This window comes from Cydia splendana, chromosome 11 (genome assembly GCF_910591565.1).
Source record: "Cydia splendana chromosome 11, ilCydSple1.2, whole genome shotgun sequence".
Taxonomy (NCBI): Eukaryota; Metazoa; Arthropoda; class Insecta; order Lepidoptera; family Tortricidae; genus Cydia; species Cydia splendana.
Genome location: NC_085970.1, coordinates 4,743,612 through 4,767,599, shown reverse-complemented (window position 1 = coordinate 4,767,599; position 23,988 = coordinate 4,743,612). Strand labels below are relative to the sequence as shown.

Below are 23,988 nucleotides of genomic sequence, written 5' to 3'. Positions count from 1 at the left end.
TTCTAACAGGCCCCGTTTAGCTAATAGGTCATATTTGGTATCAATTTCGGATAAATTAATAACGTAGAATTCATTTCTGGAAAATAATTTGCAATTTGTAGGATAAAATATTTAAAAAAACACAAAAAATCGAATTATTCAGTGTAATTTTTGTTTTTTATTTATTGTAAAAATTAAACTGCCCAGTGTTTCTACATACAAAAAATATGACGACAAAGCCTATTTAATGCAGATTTTAAAAACAACATTTACTTACCTTTATGAAAAGTAAATTGCATAAAAAAACTTATATCGTCTCGCGCCGGTGAATATCTTTTTGCCAACAGTGGGCTGAAATTCGGCTCTCATTGACATAGAAACCGAAGTTGTAATTTTTATGTTTTTTTGATTGAAATAGGTTATGGTAACCTATAAATTTTAGACGATTTGGAATGAAAATTGTCGAGTTAGCAATTTTTTTCAAAAAAATTATCAGGAACAAGAAATCATTATTACTCAAGAACCGCAAAACAAACCGTAATATCCTCGCAGGTGGTTATACTACGAATTATTTGTGATTTTTTGGCATACTACATACAGGGTGTAATCGTTAAGTGTAGCCAGGCTATAATTCTGTAAATATAACAGATATCAGAAAACTTCAAATTGATATCGAAAGTGCGTTACCCAATGAGTAAAATTACATTAATAACTTTTTTTAAATAAAAGCAGAAATATCCCAAACATTAACTTCGAACCCACACATTTAGTACGACGACTTACCCCTCAAAGAAGTCGGTTTCGTAAGAGGTAAGACTGCTTGAGATTCATTATTTGCAATAATAAACTGTAATAAAATAATAAAACTACCGTTTATGAAATAATAAATCTAACATTATTTTTATAATTAAACCGCAAATTTTAAGAAAAGTTCATTTAGAAACATTTAAGAGGGCCCGTCAATGTATCGCACAAGAAGGGCGTCACTTCGAGCAACTAAAGTACACAAAAAATGTACTTTCTTAAAAAATAATTTTACAGTCAGTGGTAGTGCCACTACTTCTCCTACATGGCTGGCCGGGCTCAGTGCGAGAGTTCTACGAGATGCACGACTTCGTCTTCGATCTGATTATACCCAGCCTAAACGCTATTTCATAAACGGTATTTTTATTATTTTATTACAGTTTATTATTGCAAATAATGAATGTCAAGCAGTTTTATCTCTTACGACACCGACTTTCTTTGAGGGGTGAGTCGTCGTACTAAATGTATGGGAGGGTTCGAAGTTAATGTTTGATTTCTGCTTTTATTTAAAAAAAGTTATTAATGTAATTTTACTCATTGGGTAACGCACTTTCGATATCAATTTAAAGTTTTCTGATATCTGTTATATTTACGGAATTATCGTCTGGCTACACTTAACGATTACATCCTGTATATCCGTCACGGGTGCGGCTTTTGTTTTTAAATCATTAATTGTTTCTATGGAAAAAGCTCAAAAACCAACGTCAACATTTTAAGATTTTTTTGATTGAAATGGGTTTTGTTCAGTGTGTTTATGCTAAGTTATAAGTTTCAGACGATTTGGATTGAAAATAGTAGAATTATGATTTTATTTCAAAAAAATGTATGTAGCCGGAACAAAATATCAAAATATCTCAAGAACCGCAACAAATACGGTAATATCCTCGCAGATGGTTATACTACGAATTATTTGTGATTTTTTGGCATACTACATATATCCGTCACGGGTGCGGTTTTTTTTAATCATTAATTGTTTTTATGGAAAAAAACAGAAAAACCAAAGTAACATTTTAAGATTTTTTTGATTGAAATGGGTTTTGCCCAGTATGTTTATGCTAAGTTATAAGTTTCAGACGATTTGAGTTGAAAACAGAAGAGTTATGATTTTAAAAAAAGGCACGTATTTAACCGGTCAACTAATTAATCGAATTTTGGTAGTTTAAAATAATAGAAATGGGTACTAAAATTAATAGTTTGGCAACTAAAACGGAACCTTAAAATATATCAATATGAGCTGTATTTTAATGCCGTTACAGCTTTTGTTTATTTTTAGGCAGGTACCAAATATTTATTTGGCAACTGAATTATTAACTAGTTACCTATCATACCACTATCGTATGGGAGGAAGACGTGGATCCCTTAAGGGGAGTTAGTGGGTATGCAGGTGGAGCAGTTGGTACTACAGTCCATCCTACAATTTCTTTCTTGACTCGAGCTTTTAGAGATAGTAATTTTACTCTGTAGTAATACATTACTATGCAAATTAGCAGGATTACAACTAGTAACCCTACAACCATCCACCAAGTGTAATGGGGTGCCGGAGTCCATGGGATACTAGATAATTCAGGGATTTTATCTTCATCTACCCACCCATCAATTGTCAGATCCTTTAACGAATATTTAGAATCTGGCAGTGAGAGGTTGTACAATATATTATATCCAGTCTTAATGGTTTCCTGTTTTAACTGGTAAAGTTGGCCAGCAATATGAAAATAATCCCCACCTTCAGCTGTCAAGACAAAAGGTATATCAGAAGCAGGTGTATTCTTATGGACTATCAATTCTCCAGCTTGAGAAATTAGAACTTCCCCTTCTTGGGTTGTAGTACTCACTAAAACTCCACCATCAAATTGTGCAACCTCTGTCTCAGCTGTACTGGAGACCTTCCAGCTACATAAATCGTTTGTATTTTCAGAGTTTAACAATTTGGCCATACATTGGTTTATTTCCAATTTTTCCTGTTTAGGACACAAAGTCATGGTCAACGTATCCCTACAAACTAATGGTGCTACACTCCAACAGGTGTTCTTATTTTTGCAAGCCATAGCACTTGGAAGCTCTTATTTACGATAACCTGAATTAGTCTTCAAATGGGTAGTCCAAACTCTCATCATAGAGGCAGACCTATCAGGTATAATCTTTGGAAATACCAATACTCCGGATATCATAGGATATGGATCATAGTCAACCCTATGTAGTGCTATTTTCCCTAACTCATATAATAAGCTGATATCCTGGCTATATACTGAGTCATTATATTGGAGACTATTTATGAAGCACATTTTAAAAAGAAAACGGCTATCTATTAATTTAAAAATGAAGTTCTTTTAAAATATTTTGTTTTGTCATTACACGGTCAACCTAACACGCTCCTCCTCGCTTCGCTCGTCGTCGCACCTATCTTTTGACTCTGGCAGAACGTGGTAACTATTGAAATTAGTAATTAAAAATTTAAAGACCTAATGGTATAATGGTCATTAGGTGTTTCATGATTAGGAATTTCAACTATAAGTATAGAAATTTGTCAATTTAAAGTAAGTACTAGGTATGCATATGTTTAAATTTAAATTATTTAAAAATGGAGTATTTAAAGCTTATGTTTAATCTTAGGTATTCTGTTTATGTACAAAATATATAAACAACCAAATTTTATGATCGCTTTTACAATATTAGTTGCCAACTTATTATTTTAGACGCCAACCTAACAATTCAAGTTCCCTATATTTTTTTTGGGTGGCTTGATTTTGCTGCCAGTGTTTTAATAATATGATGCTTAAATTTGAGGCTAATATAAATTTATTGGTGCTGAAATATTAATGCACAGCCAAATTATATTATTATATGCCCAGTGAAAGTTCCTGTTTAATATTTTAGTTGCCCGGTTAATAAAAAGCCAAAAAAAATGTATGGAGCCGGAACAAAAAATCAAAATATCTCAAGAACCGCAAAAAATACGGTCATATCCTCGCAGACGGTTATTCTACGAATTATTTGTGGTTTTTGGCATGCTACATATATCCGTAACGGGTGCGTTTTTTTTTAAATCATTAATTGTTTCTATGGAAAAAGCACAAAAACCAAAGTCAACATTTTAAGGTTTTTTTTATTGAAATGGGGTTTGTTCAGCATTCTTTTGCTAACTTATGAATTTCAGATTAGTTGTAATCAAATATAAAAAAATCGTAGCAATAAAATTAAAATATTTAATGCCGTAAAAGCACATGTCAAATGAAAACTGAATGTCAATATCGTACATAAAATTATTATTAAACAAATAAAATAAAAACATAATTTTAACAAGAAAATTATGTACACAACAAATAAATAGCTAAATCAATAAGACTAAATAAAACTTAATCATCTAAATTCTAAATCACTTTTGTCAGAGTTCAATTCGGAAATGGGTTCCATACAAGCTGTCGAGCGTAGACTGTATTTGCTCGCAGATTCCAAAGTCAGGACACGTACACGGCGACTGGAACACGCTGGCTGGAGAGCTGCTGCAGGTTACCTCCTTTTTACCGCACCATTACCGGGATGTGTTGGGATTTAATGATAACACATTTGTAGGTTTAAAAGAAAACTTGGAGAGTGTTGGGAGGCTGGTGCCTCTGTTGATGCTTGATGAGTGAGTGACGAGCACGTCCCTCGTCTTCCACAAGCGTCTGCATTTACGACGCTGGGGTGGCCTTTTCTGACTTTTAGTCACTGAGGCGTTGTCCTGTCGCGGTCCCATAGTCATAGGCCGGGCTGTTTGCAGTCATTTTGAGGACTTCGCTGTCTTCTATGTGTTTGTGTTTGATGTGTTGGAGCGTGTGTGCGGATGATGTGGTCCGCTACGGCGATGGTGCTTGTAGTTGTAGGAGTTCTCGGGGTAGTGCTCGGCCGAAGCTTTCGGGCGGTCTCGTGTAGTGTGGCGCTATCCCTTGGAGGTGCGGGTGTCCGCGTTGTCCGCGCGGTCGTACATGGCCCGCGCGGACCGGCAGATGAATTGCTCCAAGGTGCGCCACTTGAGGTCTTGTAGGATGGTGGCGTTGCGGACGTATCTAGGCGCCGCTAGGTGACGAGCACCCAGGGTAGGCGCGTATATATAGGCGCGCTCCCCACCGTAGGCACTCAGGCCACGCCTACTGAAGGCGTGGCTGTTATATGCAAAGTCAGTATTATTTATTGGATCAATCACATTATTCTATTACACAATGCGCTGTGCCTCACGATCGATATGGAGTCGACTAATTGCCGACAATTGTCTGCGCCTTTATCTGTCCACTCTTTGTGTAAATACATAATTAGGGAAAAAGGGAATATATTTAATTAGGAACAATAACGACTTATAATTAGACACATATATAACATAATAAAAATGGTAAAATTGACACAAGTTAGTACAATAATAGAAATTAAAATAACACACACAAAAGTAGAATTAAGAACGTTTAAAACTAAGATTAAATTGAAACATACATGATTAAAAGCTAGCTATACACGACAATCTCCCCCACGTGTGTCAACACCGTCTGTTTGCGAGGAGTATATACGTATAAGCCTGGAAACTGGGCGACGGACGTCACCTGCGCGGGTGCGAACAATGGCTACTCTTACGTGGCCATCAGGGTTCGGGAAAGAGTTGTGCGATTACGCCTCTAGGCCATGTTCCTCGTGGCATGGAGCTGTCCGCTACGATGACTATGTCGCCTACATGTAGTTTCTTCACGTTCTGATGAGCACCGGGCTGAGGGAGGAGGCTCGGTCGGTATTCTCGCTGCCAGCGCCTCCAAAAATGGTCGGCTAAGGTCTGCGCTGTCTTCCACGACGAGAGTGACATAGTCGCATCTGTGAAGACGCCCAGTGGCGACATGGAGCTCAATCGACCGATGAGAAAATGGTTCGGCGTCAAGGCTTCGCTGTCTAAGTCTGGATTCACTGGTGTCAACGGTCGAGAGTTGACTATGTGCTCGGCTTCTAGTAGCAACGTATGCAGAACTTCTTCGTGAGGTGCTCTCTCTTTCAGTGTTACTTTTAGTGACCTTTGCACGCTACCAAGTCGCCGTTCCCATGCACCGCCGGCGGAAGGGTTGCCGGGCGGTATCTTTTTCCAGGTTATGGCTCGCTCGATCAAAAATGGCTTTAAAGTGTCGGGCAGCGTCTTCTTGGCCTCTGCCAGTTCTCGCTCTGCGCCGTAGAAGTTGGTGGCGTTGTCAGAGTAAAGAACTGTAGGCGTGCCGCGTCGCGCTATCATTCTGCGCAAGGAAAGTATCATAGAGGATGCCGAAAGTGAGGTGGCAAGCTCTAAGTGCACAGCGCGTGTCGTGAGGCATGTGTATAATACACCCCATCTCTTTTCGCGGCGGCGGCCTATTGTGATTTGCATAGGGCTAAACAGGTCTACGGCTGCAGCGGTAAATGGCGGTTGATTCGCCTGGAGTCTCTCTGGCTGGAGGTCGCCTACAGGAACCTTGAGTGTGGTTCCGTTATAGGTCCGACACCATTGGCACTTGTTCGCTATATAGCGAATATTACCGCGCAGCCCGATAATGTAATATCTCTGCTTCAACTCGTTGATGACGGTTGCGTGGTTGCCGTGGTCGAAGAGCGCATGAAAATGATGTATTAGCAGCTTGACGAAATCTTATTTCGCGTGCAGAACGTGTATGTGCACGTCTTTGTCAATTCTAGCGTTTAGCACGATGACTCCGTTCTTATAAAGTTGTACTGCTATCTTATGCAGCGGAGACTTCTTCGGTAGAGGCCCCCAGTTTCCAGTAGCTTAATCTCCTCTGGAAAGGCAGCATGTTGACTCCGGCGAATTAGCAATATCTCTGCTAAATTTAAGTGCCCCTTATTCATTTCTGTATCTGTTTTCTTAGATAGCAATGAGGCTTTAAAAACCTCGGCGGCAACCAGAACCATAGCGGTTTTACATATGGCGCACGTACTGCGCGAGACAGGACAGGGACTGACGATATCTACTGTTTGGGTTTAGCTCCGGTTGACGCGGGTTTTTATTGTTATTATTCTCGCGTGGCTTGACTTGTGCGATAGTAAGTTTACTGCGCGACCTGCTCTCCGTTTCGCGTGGGTAATTTTCGTGGAAATCTGACTCCGAGCCCGTCCTACAGAAGCGGGAGAACGCGGGGGCGCGAGATCTAGAGGGAGCGTTGCTCGACCGCCTAGGTTCGTGCTCAAAAGATACCGTGTTCACTACAGTTCGCGATCTATTGGCCGGTCTACGGTTAACGCGTTTGACTGCAGTACTCATTTCGTTGAGAAACTCAGATAATGCGGCTAAGCCGGGAGTTTCCGAATTAGTCTGCCTATACTTAGCCCATTCGTAACGCACTATCAGATTTAATTTGTCCACTATTTTGTTCACTAGTTCAGGCGCGTGCAAATATTTTTCTTGACGCAATGATTTTATGCTGGCAACGGTGTTCGCGATATGCGCGGCGAATGACGAAATATTAGCACCGTTTTCGGACAAACGCGGCATGCGTTTGATATTATGCAGCTCCGTAAGTACAATTTCCGCGGGGTCGCCAAATTGCCGTTCTAGCGCTTCCATAATTTCGTATGGATCCTGAACTGTGTACATTATTGATTTTACGGCCGTCCGGGCCTCACCCTTAAGTGCGCGCCTAATTCTACTGACGTTATTAACGGCACTAAACATGGGCGACGTGTCCTCGAACTCCGCCCTAAACGATATCCATTCGGTGATATCACCGCCGAATGCGGGTAACTCTGGCGGCTTGTGATACATTGGTGAGTAGGTACCGTGAGGTACCTCTAAAAATCGCGGTTGTGGTTTGCTAGCCCGGTCAGCGGCGGCGCGCGGCGCGGTCTCTTTCGGCGGCGGGATTTTAACGTTTTCACTCGCGATCTCGCGCTGTAGCCTAGCTTGTCGTTCTACCCCACTTCTAGTTCGTACCTCGGCCTCGGACGCGATACTGCCGCCGTCAGACTGCGCCTTAACTTGGGCAATCTGCAGCTTCAACTTGGCAGTATCGGACTCTGCCTTGGCTACGACTAGAGCGGCTTTACGAACCTCGAGCTCGGCTAAAAGCACGGTTAATTCACTATCGCGGTCCCTATTTACCGATTCGCGCACAGACCTAACCGATTCGCGAACAGACGGCGCTCGCGGCGGCGGCGCAACAACGGGTGGCACTAAAGTATTCGACCGACTGCGAACTACCACTGTGTCGTCATGACGCTCGTCTGAGTGTACCGACTCATTTTCACCACTAGTTTTCTGGTTGCCACTGGTGCCTTTGCTCCACGTATGGGTCTCGCCGGACGTAGTTTTGCCGGACGAGGGGGTAGGCGTGGGGACAGGCGGGTCCCGTTTGCGTGGGCGAAGTGATCTTCCGTCTTGCGACATCTTCTTCTTTCTTGATTTTTACGCACACAACACAACACTTGACACACGCGGGGGGTCCCTAACTATATACAAATTTACCTGCCTGACGCCTATGCTCTGACGCTACCGAGCGCAACGTCAGTGCCCCTAAGCGTGGATCCCTCGGTGCACTGAATCTCCCGCAATGGCTAAGTGCAAGGCCTAGAGCGTTCAGATTTTTTTTTTCTCTATGTAACTTAGTAATACATAATATGTATGTTCAATTATAAAGATAAGTGTGTTAATACAATAAGTGAGCAAGCCGGTAATGGTGGGTAGGTAGGGCCTGAGCCGAAGCGAACTTCGGGAGGCTCAGCGCGTTCGTTTTTCTTTTTTCTCCTGAATCAAGTATAGCTTTACTTAAAATTCAGCGCGTACGTGTTTCTTTCTTCATTCGCCAAACGAAGGACCATAACTCCCAAGTAGCACAGATTAGCTGTATAGCAGCCGCATAATGAAGTACGAATACGCTTGAAGCTGGAATATAAAAGCTGCATAAGAGCTGTATAAGCGTCTTTTCAGCTTTTATAACTCTTAAATGGGCACAAATTAGGCAGCCTTAAGTTCACATAGCTACTTAAGAGCGTTGTAGCAGCAATTTAACGGAATTATAAGGGGTAACAGGAATTATAAGAGGTGTATATTGACTGGGTAAGAGACCACCAGTTACCCTATATTCAGCTAATATGTCACATGTGCGCCCTAATACCGGGAAAGATTGACGTTGGGCTGAATAAAAGATAATTAATAACATACTTTTACACCTCTGCTTTAAAAATCAGCTATTATATTTAGTATAGTGACGACGAACGCAGAGGTGAACATATTTATATTGAAGCAAAAACGTTAAGCGCAACGACACCATAAGTCATTTTGTTAAAGTGTTTAGTTAAATGTTTGTACATGATCTTTTATATATTAATGCGAGAAAGATGTTTGGGAATGCAAGTTTATTGACATTATATATATACATTATCTAAGAAAATTTCAGTGCGCCACGAAAATAATCAGTATTTATTTAAATGAATGATATAAATAAGCTATGTGTAAAAACTATTTCAGTGGTTCGGACAGAATTATGAGATAAAAAGTTAATAATACGTTATAGGAAGTACTAAACTAATGATTTAGGTTAAGAACTCAGGCACAAAACCTTATTGTTACCCTTAAAAGTTGGAAAAGCAATTTCAATTTTGTAGGTTATATACAATAAAATGGCGGTCAATGTTAAAAAGCAACGTGAACCGTTAAAATTCTTATATGCAGCATACGACTGTTATATATCTGATAAAGATACTTAAGTGAACCACTATAAAGTCCAAGTCGTTATTTCGATACACTAGTGAACCTCTAAACAGTTAAAAGGCATCTTGTGAACGTTTTAACAGCCGCTATGCAGACAGTCCCAATGGTAGTATAATAGGCTGCTTAGCGGTAAACATGTTCAGCGCTAAGCCGTATTATGCGCCACATGTGTTCGATTATACGTCTATTGGTTTCATAATAGTTCACTCGTTCTCCCTTATAATAAGTCAGCGAAATAAAAGCTGCTTTAGCGGTAAACATGTTCAGCGATAAGCTGTATTATGCGCCCCATGTGTTCCATTATACGTCTATTGACTTCATAATAGTTCATTCGTGCTTCCTCAAAAAGTCAGAATAATAAAAGCTGCTTAGCGGTAAACGTGTTCAGCTATAAGCTGTATTATGCGCCCCATGTGTTCCATATATACGTCTATTGGCTTCATATTAGTTCACTCGTACTCCCTTAAAAGTCAGCGTAATAAAAGCTGCTAAGCGGTAAACATGTTCAGCGATAAGCTGTATTATGCGCCACGTGTGTTCCATTATACGTCTATTGCCTTCATAATCGTTCAGTCGTGCTTCCTTAAAAAGTCAGCGTAATAAAAGCTGCTTAGCGGTAAACACGTTCAGCGATAAGCTGTATTATGCGCCACATGTGTTCCATTATACGTCTATTGGCTTCATATTAGTTCACTCGTGCTCCCTTAAAAGTCAGTGTAATAAAAGCTGCTTAGCGGTAAACATGTTAAGCGACAAGCTGTATTATGTGCCACATGTGTTCCATTATACGTCTATTAGCTTCATAATAGTTCACTTGTGCTCCCTTAATAAGTCAACGTAATAAAAGTCCACAATTACCTCTTTATACAGCACATGGCGTAATTTGATCCACTAAACAGACCTTATAACGATTAAAGCATTTGATAACCCTTAAAGCTGTATAGGGTCGTAGCAAATATACATTTATATCACTCTTTGCGTATTAATGGTAGTTTTCAGAGCCGTAATGCAGCTTTTAATCAGACCTAAGCTATATAAATATCACTGAGATCTATTATACAGCTGTAGGACCACGAGTGTGCTCTTATAAGTGTCTTAATACGCACAGAGCGTTAGATAGAACTAAAAGTGAGTAGTTATAGAGCTATCTGTGCTACTTGGGCTGTCGAGCGTAGACTGTAGTTGCTCGCAGATTCCTAAGTCAGGACACGTACACGGCGACTGGAACACGCTGGCTGGAGAGCTGCTGCAGGTTACCTCCTTTTTACCGCACCATTACCGGGATGTGTTGGGATTTAATGATAACACATTTGTAGGTTTAAAAGAAAACTTGGAGAGTGTTGGGAGGCTGGTGCCTCTGTCGATGCTTGATGAGTGAGTGACGAGCACCCAGGGTAGGCGCGTATATATAGGCGCGCTCCCCACCGTAGGCACTCAGGCCACGCCTACTGAAGGCGGGGTATTATAATATGCGAAGTCAGTATTATTTATTGGACCAATAACATTATTCTATTACACATGTTTACATAATTAGGGAAAAAGGGAATATATTTAATTAGGAACAATAACGACTTATAATTAGACACATAACATAATAAAAATGGTAAAATTGACACAAGTTAGTACAATAATAGAAATTAAAATAACACACACAAAAGTAGAATTAAGAACGTTTAAAACTAAGATTAAATTGAAACATACATGATTAAAAGCTAGCTATACACGACACAAGCCTTTGACTCAGGTTCGTGAAACTTAATTAGCTCCAGAGTTTCAGGAAAATACGCCTGTTTCTTCCTGGCATCCAATATCGGTCTTGTACCAGTAATTAAGGGATCTGAAGATAAAAGAAGCATATTCAGAACGTCCTCATTAGACGCTTGCCTGCTACATTTTCGGGAGTTATGTTCCCTGAACCTCCTAAAATCTTTGTTGCGGGCTTCTGAAGCTTCTTCTGAGAGACTTCCAATGGGAACTATGTCATTATTTGCGACGATATCAGCTCCATGGATTAAAAGTTTGTGTACTGTTGCAGGCATGTGGTACTAATCGTAAAATTGCATGTACTTTTCAGCAGTAGCCGTTGCAAATTGTTTAAACTTTGTGACCAACATCTATTTGCTGACCAGATGTTATGGCTTGCAAAATAATAGCAAACTTTCCAACCAGATCTTCGTCTAATCCCAAGATGGCTGCAGTTTTTTCAGGGAATTCGAAAAACCTTCTGGCCGTATTCCCATCATTGGTGGTACCTCAACCTTGTTTTACAACATCTATCAAGAGGTTGAGTTCTTGTTTGAACCGGTCTTGAATGACTTTTTTTTTTGCTTCCAACAATGGTTTATATTCCTTTGTAGCCGCCCATTTTTCGAATTCAAGCCGGTATGAAATGTGTAGGAGGCATTCCATAGTATTGATGCGGGCGTGTAACGATGACAGTCCGTATTCGTACATTTCAGTGTTTACCGTTCTGGACATAACATATTTTAAAGGTTTCATATCTGTAGGTTTGGCTAAACATATGGAACACGTTGCATTTGACCTCGCTGCAGAAAGATACGTACAGATTTTGCCATCAATCATTGTCATCTTTAGTTGATGACTAATCTTGCTTGTTCCATATTCCGTTGGTAGAAGTGCCCTGATTTCTTCATCAATCTTTTCTTTTTGTGCAAGAACGACTGCTTCACTTTCTTTTACGACACTAAATTTTAGTGGACGACAATAAAAAGGTGAGCAGGGAGCAGGGTTTTGGATTGGTCCATATAGTATTGTTATCACAAATTAGTTTGAGTGGTACTAAAGACATCCAATCTTTGCTTATATCTGATTTGGCTGGAAGCACCATCAAAGCCCCATTTAGATATAAGCGTCATCTGCTTATTAGGGTGGTCCTTATTTCTCATTTTTTGAAAAGTGAACGGGGCACCTCTATAAATTGTTATTTAGTGTGAGTTAATTCCACGTTATTTTTATTTAATTTTTTTAACTATACTCTGTACTTTTAGGTATTTAAAAAAACGTAAACAAACAGCAGCTGTCAAAAATGACAGATTCAGGGGTTTAGAACCTTTTTCGAGTGATATAATTATTACCTATGTTAATAACCTTAAATATTATAATTACGTATATTATTTAAAGTAATTAATGTACTATTGAAAGACATCTTACCCATAAGCACTGGTAGCCTGGTGGTAACTGTGGTAAGATGTCTTTCAATCCGGAAGATTCGAACCCCGACCGTACCACTGAGTTTATCAGTCGGTCTTTGACTTTGATGAAAGAAAACACCGTGAAGAAACCTGCATACATTCACAAACAAATTCAAAGGTGTATGTGATGTCTCCAGCTACATACTACAATACAAGCATAGTGCCAGTGTGAAGACTATAGCCCAAGCCCTCTACTGCATGGGAGGAGGCCAGAGGCCTTTGTCTGTGCTCAGCAGTGTGACGCATATTGAATAGGTAAAGGCTGAGACCAGTGTATAAATAAAATAAAAATACACAAGAATTTAATATTATTTTTATTTATTAGTACAATACAGTACAATTAGGAAATTTAATATTTTATTCGGAATCACTTGATGATGATGATGATGACGATGAATCCCCCCCCACATTTATTATAAATCTGTCAGTCAAGTTGTCGATATGGTTGTCTAACCCTCTCATTGTTTCTTCTTTTTTTATGGTATGATCTTCACAGCTTTTCCAATTAGCAGCAGTGACATTTCCGAGTGCCTCGGGTAGTAAATCTCTTAGCTCTTTCAATTTGAACGTTTTGTTTTTTGCGGCAATCTCCCCTTTTACCTGTGCCCAAATGAGCTCAATAGGGTTGAGCTCGCAGTGGTAGGGCGGGAGCCTTATGACAGTAATGCCCCTTTCTTTTGCTTTTTCATCCACAACATATTTTTCGTATTTTTTTTTTACTTTTCGCACTCTCTTCAAGAGTTGCTCCTTATATTCCTTAGGTCCAAAAGCAATATTTTTGGACCGTAACCATTCCTGGATTTCAGCTTTTTTTGTTTTTAAAAAAGGAGTTTTTTCGAGCTTGCGTGAATGGTATGGTGCATTGTCCAACACAATTACTGAATTTGGCTCAACATTATTTAAAATAACGTCAAACCATTTTTCAAAGTTTGCTCCATTCATTTCTTTATGGTAGTCTCCATCATCTGTGCCCGCTAAAAAGATCAGCTCGCCCTCCTTCAAGAAGCCGATTGAAGATCCTACAAAAATATAGAAACATGTTAATGCATGCTAATAACAAATATGGTAAGCAGGCACCGGAGCCTATGAATGCCTGTTACTGCACAGATATCACACTAGTGTTGCCGACCCTATACTATATGAGTCTATGCACTCCCTTAATTATATAGATTATATATTATATTATATTATATAGATTAATTTGTGTATGACTTATTAACCATACTAATATTATGAACCTCTTGACACTTGATGGAGTTTCTCTCGGGAAAGGACATATCATCATAATCTTACACAGACAAAGTGACTGGCAGAAGGTATCACTTATAAATAAACTGCCTTCTGCCAGCGTTTTGTCTGTCTGAAGAGAAAACAGACAGACAGACTTTTGCATTTATAATATTAGTATGGATGATTCATATTATTGAACACAAATATGACATACCTATGTGGCCTAATATGAGGCGTTTTCCTTTGCCGGATGGATTTTTGAGTCCTGTAGAAAGCCCTTGGCGATGAGCTTCTTTGGTACTCTTGATTGTTGTGTCTTGCCAAACTTTTTCTTTCGTGTGCCCTGTAAACCAAAATAATAATTATTGCACTATTATTACAACATAAATCAAACGTAAGACGATAACTTGAGTATAGCTTTTCTAATCTTTATAAATATTTGGTAGGATTAAAGCTGAGACACACAAAATAAAGAAGGTCTATAAGCGAGTGCTTAGTTGAAGGCGGACATGTCAAATTAAGGAATTAGGTGTATCTTTGAACGGGATACTATTTTTACCATACTACATAACGTAAAGAATACATTACAGCATTAGTTTATTTATCATCTCTCAAGTTCTATTTAAATGATTACAAACAAGAAAATTAAAAAGAAAAGTAAAACAATTTAATTACCTTCGTTAACCCAGGTCTCATCCAGGTAATAAATCTTTTTCCCTGCCTTTCGTTATTCTTCTATTTTGTTTAGATAGTTAATACGCCATAAGGCTATATCACTTCTATCAATCAACATACTTTTTCGGTTTCTTTTAGAGTACTTGAACCCCAGTTTTTTTAAAACTTTAAAAAATGAGGTTCTCCAGAAGTTTGGCAGACTCTCATCACTGTTTACTGCATCAAGCATTTTGTTTATACTTGGTATTTCATTGGCAAAATAAAATTGGTGCACTTTTCTTCGAATGCCACCCAGTTCAATCTCATCCAGTGCATTTACTAAACTTGGTTTCGTCGCAGGTGGCGGTGGAGACTGAACACGACCGTGGGTCTTGTATTCTTTCAAAACAGAGTATACAGTAGGAGTCGAGACACCAACAATTTCTGCCGTTTTCTGAACGATTTCGGTTTTATATGGGTATTTATCCTTGGGCCACGTTTCTTCCACGTATTTATAAACGTTAACAAGTACGGTCTTCTCCGATGACGAAAGCTGTCCCGTTTTAGGCCTCTTTTTCTTCGGAGAAGGAAATGTAAGCAGGGAACTAGGCCGGCTACTTCCCGGTTTGTTATCATCCATGTTCACGCAAAACACACAACTCCGTAACAAAACAAACAAGTTCAACAAAAACTTAACAGAAAACCACAAAATTTACAACGAATAACAGCTCAAAAACACCACAAATATCGCAAGGGCATCCGACTATAAAACAATGCAACAAGCGTCAAGCAATGGCCGCTGTCAAACCGACCAAGTTAAAAAGTGACACAAGGTACGTGTTGCTACACTAAAAACGGTACTCTGTAATCTAGTCGTATTTTATCCTCATAACTATAATCTTGCGTTTTGCACATCTGCAAAATTGGGTGTTTTTTATGAGGCAATTTACTATAAAAAATTATTAATCATTTAATGTGATATAAATAATTGGGTAAATTTATATATGTGTATATATATCATAAAATCCAGCGTAACTACAGGTTGCTGAAATAGGATGGAACGAATCTGTAACCTGTTATTTTTTAAAATTGAAAATTTAACAGGAACCAAAACCTGCCCAATAAATTACCCTTTTAATGGTTTGTTTACGTTTTTTAAATACCTAAAAGTACAGAGTATAGTTTTAGAGGTCGCTACCGAAGGTCAAAGTTTTGAAAAATATGTAAAAAATAACAATGTTATGAATCAAGCCGACTAGTTATTCAAGCGGTTTCATTGTTAATTTTTTCTTGTTAAATGATTATCAAGTGCTGGAACCTACTAGCAAAACACTGACGCACCCCCCGCCCCCCTATCACACCCCTGTGACGCGAGCGCACGGGACGCTCTTCACCGTCAGTCCATTTTCGTTCTTCTGACAGTGTGCACGTAATTTTCAAGCGTATCGTTCTGAAGTGTCGTAATGGCGTCTACAAGTAGTGGCGTACGCATGTCAACACGAAATACATCTAACGTCTGGCTTATAGGACAGTTAACACCAAATTTGAAGCAAACAAAATTACCCTCAATACGTGAAGTGCTTAGTTTGTTTTTTTACTTTAAAATCGACGAGAAAAGAACTGTAAGACGTTCTGCGACGGACACTGCCAATTATGTCTTGGCTATATGGCAAAAAGCTGCAATACCGACAAGATTAAAGAAGCATGTAATAGACAAAATTGAATATCACTTTAAAGAGTGGCAGAAACTTAAAAAAATAAAGAAAATGTTTCAAAACGCTCCGCTGTAACAGCCGATAAAGAACAAAAGTGGCAAAAACAAATAGACCAATTGTTCGATATTGCGCACGCGAATGCCTTAAATATGATGACCATCGAAGAAGACAAACAATTCTTATTGCAACAACGAGTAAATCGGGCAGGTTTTATGACCACTGTGGACAAAGAAAGTTTGCAGAGAGAGGCTTTGAACTTAAAGAAAGAAGAAAACCTTCAAAAACGCCGAAAACGCGAAGAACAAAGAATTAATGCTCTGCGAGGAATAAATAAGTTTTCATCTTCATCTAGCAGCGAAAATACTACGCCAACACCTGACATGAACCAGGAAGCAGGGCCTTTAACACTTCCAGCACCGCCACCACAAAAGCGAAGTAGAAAGGTTTTGATTAATGAAAACATAGCGGAGAGTCTTGATGCCTCTAAATTATCTGACAGAAAAGCTACTATCGTCTTATCATCTGTTTTGAAGAAAACGTGTAAAGAACCTCGAAAGTTTAATGTCAACCGTTCTTCGATTCGCCGGCAGCGGATGAAGCATCGTGAAACAATAGCAAATTGTTTAAGAACAGAATTCAAACCCGACTTACCCTTAACAATTCACTGGGATGGTAAACTTATTGAAGACATAACAGGACATAAAACGGTGGATCGCTTACCAATTTTAGTGTCCGGGCATGGAATAGATCAGCTCTTAGCAGTTCCCAAACTTGAACGTGGAACCGGTGAAGCGTGTGCCTCTGCTGTTCATGAAACCGTACAGTCATGGGGGTTAAGTGACAAAATTAAATGTTTATGTTTTGACACAACGGCAGTAAACACTGGACTGCGAAACGGATGCTGCGTTATTTTGGAACAAAAAATGGAAAGAGATATGATTTGGCTCGCCTGTCGACATCACATAATGGAAATTATGTTAGAAGCCATCACAAATCAGGTACTTGGTCCATCTAGTGGCCCAGAAATTTTGATATTCAAAAGGTTCAAAAAGGATTAGACCAATATTGATTGTAAGGATTACATGACGGTTATTTCTGATCCCGAGTCAGCCAGCAATTTCGAAATTCCGGAATCTCGGACAAATTATCCGATATTACAATTCCGGAATTGATACCACTCAATATCGGAAATTCCGGAATTGGTTTTAAGTACTTTTTGTAGGTTTTAATACCTTTATTATTAAAAATTGTTAAGAAACTACTGTACGGGTATTTATTGTCGTTATTAAGTGCTTCTTAGTCATTCAGTGAGCTATAGTATAGATATATTTTACTTTTCCGTTTGCTAAAGCAGTGGGACAATATGGGCTCATAATAAAAAAATAAAAATACAATAAAGCAGATCGATTTACTTGCTTAGAATAGTCAGAATAGTCTGAATCCTACATCAGCGAATATGTAGAATTGAAATTTAATAATTTTTGTACTTTTTATCTTGAATTCAGAGAAAAAGAGGTTTTCTCTATTAACGATTTCGAATCCTGTAGAAGCACATAATATATGATATTCTGAATCATAATTAGGAACTACGAAGGAAAAAGCCAAACTTAGACCTTCAACTTCTTAAACAACACCACTACCTACTAGGTTAGGAAGAGTAGGAAGCTATTATATTTAACTATTTTATAAAATTATGCATCGAATGGTTTGCTAGCAACTATAGTTTCCCCAAATAAATACCCCGTATCATTGAAGTGAATAAAAGTAACCATTTTAATAAGGTGGTAAAAAAACGTATCTACTTCAAATTAAATTTCTCTTAAACAATACTAACTTTAATAAACGTAAAGTATAAGAATTTCACATTTTTTGTTGTTTTTTTCTAAAAAATCGAATGAAAATATGATAAACCCTAATTCCGGAACCAGTTCCGGAATTCCGGAATTGGTATCCAATATCGAAAATCAGTTCCGGAATTGGAAACCATCCGATATTGCAAGCCCTAGTTGAAGATATATCTTCAGAAATGATTTCTTTCGGACAGGATCAATTGCGTGAATACCAACCGCGTGACGATTACAGAGAGCTATTAAATCTCACAATAATTTATTTGGGAGGAATACCTGAGAGTGGAGTTTCATTCAGAACGCCTGCTGGACTTCACCGTGCTCGCTGGATGGCAAAAGCTATGTACTGTTTAAAATTATTTATGTTTCGGCATCAATTTAAAATGACTAAAAGAGAAGAAAAAGCGATAAAAAGTATTTGTACTTTTATTGTCGTCATATACGTGAAGTATTGGTTCGAAGCACCTGCTGGGCAATATGCACCGCGAAATGATTTACAACTGCTGAAAGACCTAATAACCTTTAAAAATATTAATCTAGCGATGGCTAACGTTGCGTTGAAGAAGGTTTTAGGTCATTTATGGTATTTAAGTGAAGAACTTGTTCCATTTGCATTTTTCGACGACAAACTTTCGATTGAAATCAAGAAAAAAATGGTCATTGCACTAAAAGATGAAGGGCTGGACTATTGTCCCAAGAGAATAAGTCTAGATGCAAAACATATCATGGAAAAAAATATAGAAGACTTTGTGACAAGCAACTCTTTAAGGTTCTTCCAAATACTTGGCTTATCATCAGGATTTTTGAGCAAAGATGTTGTAAATTGGGAAGACGACGAAGAATTTAAAGCTGCAAAAAAAATTGTACAATCGATGCGGGTAGTAAATGACATCGCTGAACGAGGAGTGGCATTGATGGAGGAGTACAACAAGCTCCTAACAACTAATGAAGACCAAAAACAGTATTTGCTTTTAATTGTAAAACAATTCAGAAAAAAGTACCCCAACGCCAAAAAATCCACCCTTTTATCATAATTTTCTCATTGTGTTATTGTTGTGTAACGGATACTAGATTGTGTAGTTTGTAAGAATATCTGATTTAGAGAAAGTAATTGCAATTGTTACTACTTGAAAGTGTTTCTTTTAAATATATCCGATTTTTAATGTAACACGTGTGTTTAATTTTATTTCACAAACTTCAAGCTGCGGTAGCGACCCCTAATTTTCGTACAATAAATATGAAAAAAATATACTTAGCGATTTTCATGTTAAATAACCATATGAAATGGTGCCCCGTAAAGAAATCGAAAAAAAATTTTTTTTTTGCCATATAAGGACCGCCCTACTGCTTATTGTCGACATTCATAGTAAACTGTTAAGAATCCTCTTCGATGTTAAATCCAATAAAGCCTGTAGCTTAATTTCAGCCGATGAATCTGTTGTGGTCACATCTGCTTTCGGAGGATAGCACTGCAACTTTGCTAACTGGATCTGGTAGTATGATGGATAAAGGTTCAGAGCTCCTTCTTTAATGGCAGTCTCTCTAAGGGTATTATATTGCCATTTACTAAGTTTTAATTATATAAACATACCAAGTGCCTTCTCTGGTGTAAATGATATTGGTGATTCTGGTTTCTCGATAGTTTTTCGTATCTTGGCAGCTGATTCTGGATGTTTTAGCATATACTCGATAACGAATGCCATATCTTCATGACCATCATCGTTCAGAAGTGTTGCCACTACAGATGCCATTTCAGTTGAATCTTCCGATGTATGACTTTCAGATCTCCTCTTCTTTTGCCTGTTTGATAGCTCTTCGAAAGGTTTTCTAGATCTCGTTGTCATAGATCCAACTGAAGACACTGAACATTCTGGTTCTTGGGTTTCCGTAATGTTTAATATTGATGGTACAGGCTCAGGGCACGTGGATTGAGCTTGTTCATTAAGGGCGAGTAAATTGGTTTGTATACAGCTTGGCCAATCAATATCTGCTCAAGCCAAGTTTCGTAGTTCCGCCTAAAAAGTTTGGGGCTACGGTTGCAATTCTGTCACTTTTTTTTTCACTGATCGGGTGAATTTATGACAAAATTCTTTAAGAACAACACTGTTTTCTTCAGAAAGGCTGGGGCCTAATCGACGAGTGACTGCTTCAAATAATATTTTATGACTGAGAGGTAGCTCACTTAGAAAAATAACAAATAAGTCTAAAAGTTGGTTGTAAAGGTGGACATTTTTGATGTACTGATTATCTTTGTAGAGGTTGATTACGACACAGGATATTACGTATTCGCACTATTGCACGAATTTTGATCTATTTATGGCTAATGACTAATGACAAGTTTATTGTGATGTTTAAAGATTATCAATTTACATGATTGCTAATTAGCAATCATGTAAATTGATAATCTAATGATGTAATGCTAATGAGCAGCAAGGTCTCTTTAAATTAATCAGTACTAATAAGTACTACTAATTAATGGTGAGCTATCATTAACTAATATCTTAGTAGGTGATTTGTGTTTATTTAAATAAATACTGAATAATAATTAAGAACTTTTAATAACAAGCGTATTTTTCTGTAACATTCATATTTAACATTTGTTAAGTAATATTTAGTTGTTTCTATACCTACGAGAACAAAATGACAGCCGATTCATTCATGTATATTATAATAATATGTAGTATTCCAAAACGACTAATTTGTTATTCGTAGTATTAACCATCTGTGGACCTTGTTGTGGTTCTTGAGATATCTTGATTTTTTGTCCCTGCTCCCTGCTCCATACATTTTTTTAAGCTACTAATTTCATGGCTAATCGATTGATATTCATAAGTTAGCATAACAATCCAGTTTTGACCCATTAAAACCCTTTCCAATCAAAAAAACGTTAAAATGTTGACTTTTGTTTTTGTGCTTTTTCCATAGAAACAATTAATGATTTATGCAGTACTTATGCCAAAAAAAAACCAAATAATTCGCAGAATAACTGTCTGCGAGGATATAACCGTCATTGTTGCGGTTCTTGAGATATTTTGATTATTTGTTCCGACTCCATACATTTTTTTTTAAAGAAATTATAACTACCTACTATTTCAACTTAAATCGTCTGAAACTTATAACTTAGCATAAACATACTAGGCAAAACCCATTTCAATCAAAAAAATCTTAAAATGTTGACTTTGGTTATTCTGTTTTTTCCATAAAAACAATTAATGATTTTTTTTAAAACCGCACCCGTGACGGTTATATGTAGGATGCCAAAAAATCATAAATAATTCGTAGTATAACCATCTGCGAGGATATTACCGTATTTGTTGCAGTTCTTGAGATATTTTGATATTTTGTTCCGGCTCCATACATAAAAAAAAATCATAACTACTATTTTCAATTCAAATCGTCTGAAACTTATAACTTAGCATAAACACACTGAGCAAAACCCATTGCAATCAAGAAAATCTTAAAATGTTGACTTTGGTTTATGTGTTTTTTCCATAGAAACAATTAATTATTAAAAAAAAAAAGCCGCATTACCATAAAACAAAACCTATTTCAATCAAAATAACAACTTCGGTTTCTATGTCAATGAGAGCCGAATTTCAGCCCACAGTGCGACATCGGCATCGTGTAGCGATGCTACACAGTTTCCCATACTAAAGACATAGAACATAACCTGAACAACATGAGTGTCGCATTTCCGACAAAATAACATATGCTAGAGCGCGACACTTATGTAAAACTATAATGTACTTTCTCAGCTGTAGGTTGATTAGCATATCCAGTCTCCTGGCTAGCTCGTTCTGAAGAATCAAGTCCAGAGAAGCACGCCACTTTGACGAAACTTGTCATCCAAATTGCGCAGAGATCACTGAACAGAACCTAGCTTGGCGTATATCAAAATGATCCTCGCGATTCACTGAAACTGTTCATATCGGTCACATCCCGATTTAATTAGCGTCTTCATAGTCATTTACGAAATTGGTTAGAATCATAAATTGCAACTATGTAGGTCGTTCTCGTTTAAGATTTTTGACGTAAGAAACGTCAAAAAGAAAAACCGGCGTTTCGTTCCTACGTAAGCAGGGAAGATATTCCAAATGAAACAAATTAGAAATATACAATAAAAGTATAATTATTATTAACCACTTAAAATACTAAAAGTATTAATGAACATATATATTTTTCGAGAATCATTCGATTTAGAAAAGATTTAAGTTGGTTTGACGTTTAGCAAGTTGTGTGCATCGGAACGGCATTTGTTTGACTGATGTACTTTTTTGACACTAGGGACACTGGTGACACTTGAGATTGGGATTTGCTAATGGACGGATGGTTTCTTGATTAAATATTCGGCAATTTATTACGCCTCCCTCCGCCGTCTGGTATGGCTGAGGGGGAAGCCCAAAATGTATTGTGCGGTTGTCGCCGCGTATTAAATTGTGTTTGTGAAGTGCGTGGAACAGTGTTTCCTACGTTGCTCGTGGATTCGAGCATGATGGGAGGTTATGCTTCCCTTGCGCGCCAATGCGCGCCGCCAGCCCCTCGGCGCGGCGTATTGACGCCGTCTTCGACCGTAGGGCACAGCTTAAGCCCACATCCATTAACGGCCTTTACAAATATATTGTATTGTTGCTAGTGCCCACCCTAGATGGAGCGCCATGTAATAGATTTAGTATGTGAATAAACTGCATGTGCTGCGGTATTTTGTTCGTAATCCAAGATCTAGTTCCAGATCAGCAGGTCGACTTTTCGGAATAAGTCATACCGCATCCCCGGATCTAACTTGTTTAGATTTCTTTCTTTGGGGCTTTATTAAAGATATGGTGTACAAAACAGAATGCGACACTGCAGACGAGATGAAACCAAGCTGGGTTGCTGTGCTGCCTTCGACGCTCTGCGTCGGAAAAATGTTGAAGAGCGCACCCTCACGCATGTCCACCGAAATACTCGGGCACGAGCTGCAGCGTGCGTTATATTATAGTTTTTTTTTTAGTTAATTAATGATTCTAGCTATTACAAATCTACTCTATGTCACTGAAACGATGCAATACTTCCAGGAAGGCCCTTAGTTTTCTTCCAGCCTGTATATCTGATACTTTGTCTAGAGCAGCTATGAAATACCATTTTATTCCAGAAAATTAATCTGATATGTCATACCATGTCAATTTAGTCCAGTCAACCATTGATGATGAAACCCTTCAATTGTTAAAAAAAAAATATTTTGAAGGATGGCCTAGTAGTAAAGATAAAATCAATTCATTTGTGAAACCATACTGGAACATGCAGGGTGAAATTCATATTATAGGAGATTTATTGTTCAAAGGGTCAAATGTAATTGTACCAAAGTCCATGCAAAAAGAAATATTAAACAAATTGCATGAAGGTCATCAAGGGATAAATAAGTGTCTAAGATTAGCTAGAGATTTATTATACTGGTCTAACATGTCTGCTGATATCAAAAATGTAGTGGAGCAATGTGACATCTGTGCCAAGTTCCCATGTAATCAAAATAGTAGTTTATGCAACAGTGATATAATAAGGGTTCTTAAAATTCAAGGGTCGAAGTTACAAAACGAGACGTAGTCGAGTTTTGTAAAAAAAGACCCGAGAATTTTAAGAACCAATTATGAGCTGTTGCATACATTACTTTTTCTATGACAGCTGCACCCGACACAAAACAGTTGAGACTAAGAAAATGGGTTACTTTGTATGAATTATTATGCACACAGCATTTGGGATAAATTTATTTCATTTGATATGGAGTCTGTGACTGATGAAATAGGATTTTGCTCATTAGGTGAAGCGGCTGTTGAGGTACAGATTTTGGAGGCAGTTTGTTCTGCGGT

At 38.1% G+C, this 23,988-nt stretch overlaps 1 protein-coding gene and 1 long non-coding RNA gene across 2 annotated transcripts in view; one reads left to right on the top strand and one right to left on the bottom strand.

The window, feature by feature from the left end:
• The window catches only part of LOC134794744 (uncharacterized), a 339,323-nt gene that overhangs the window by 199,591 nt on the left and 115,744 nt on the right, over nucleotides 1–23,988 (bottom strand). The gene's annotated exons all lie outside the window — the stretch shown is intronic.
• On the top strand, nucleotides 1,599–21,573 carry LOC134795007 (uncharacterized). Its single transcript, XR_010144756.1, has 2 exons — nucleotides 1,599–1,735; nucleotides 21,474–21,573. It is a non-coding gene; the product is annotated as an uncharacterized LOC134795007 (long non-coding RNA).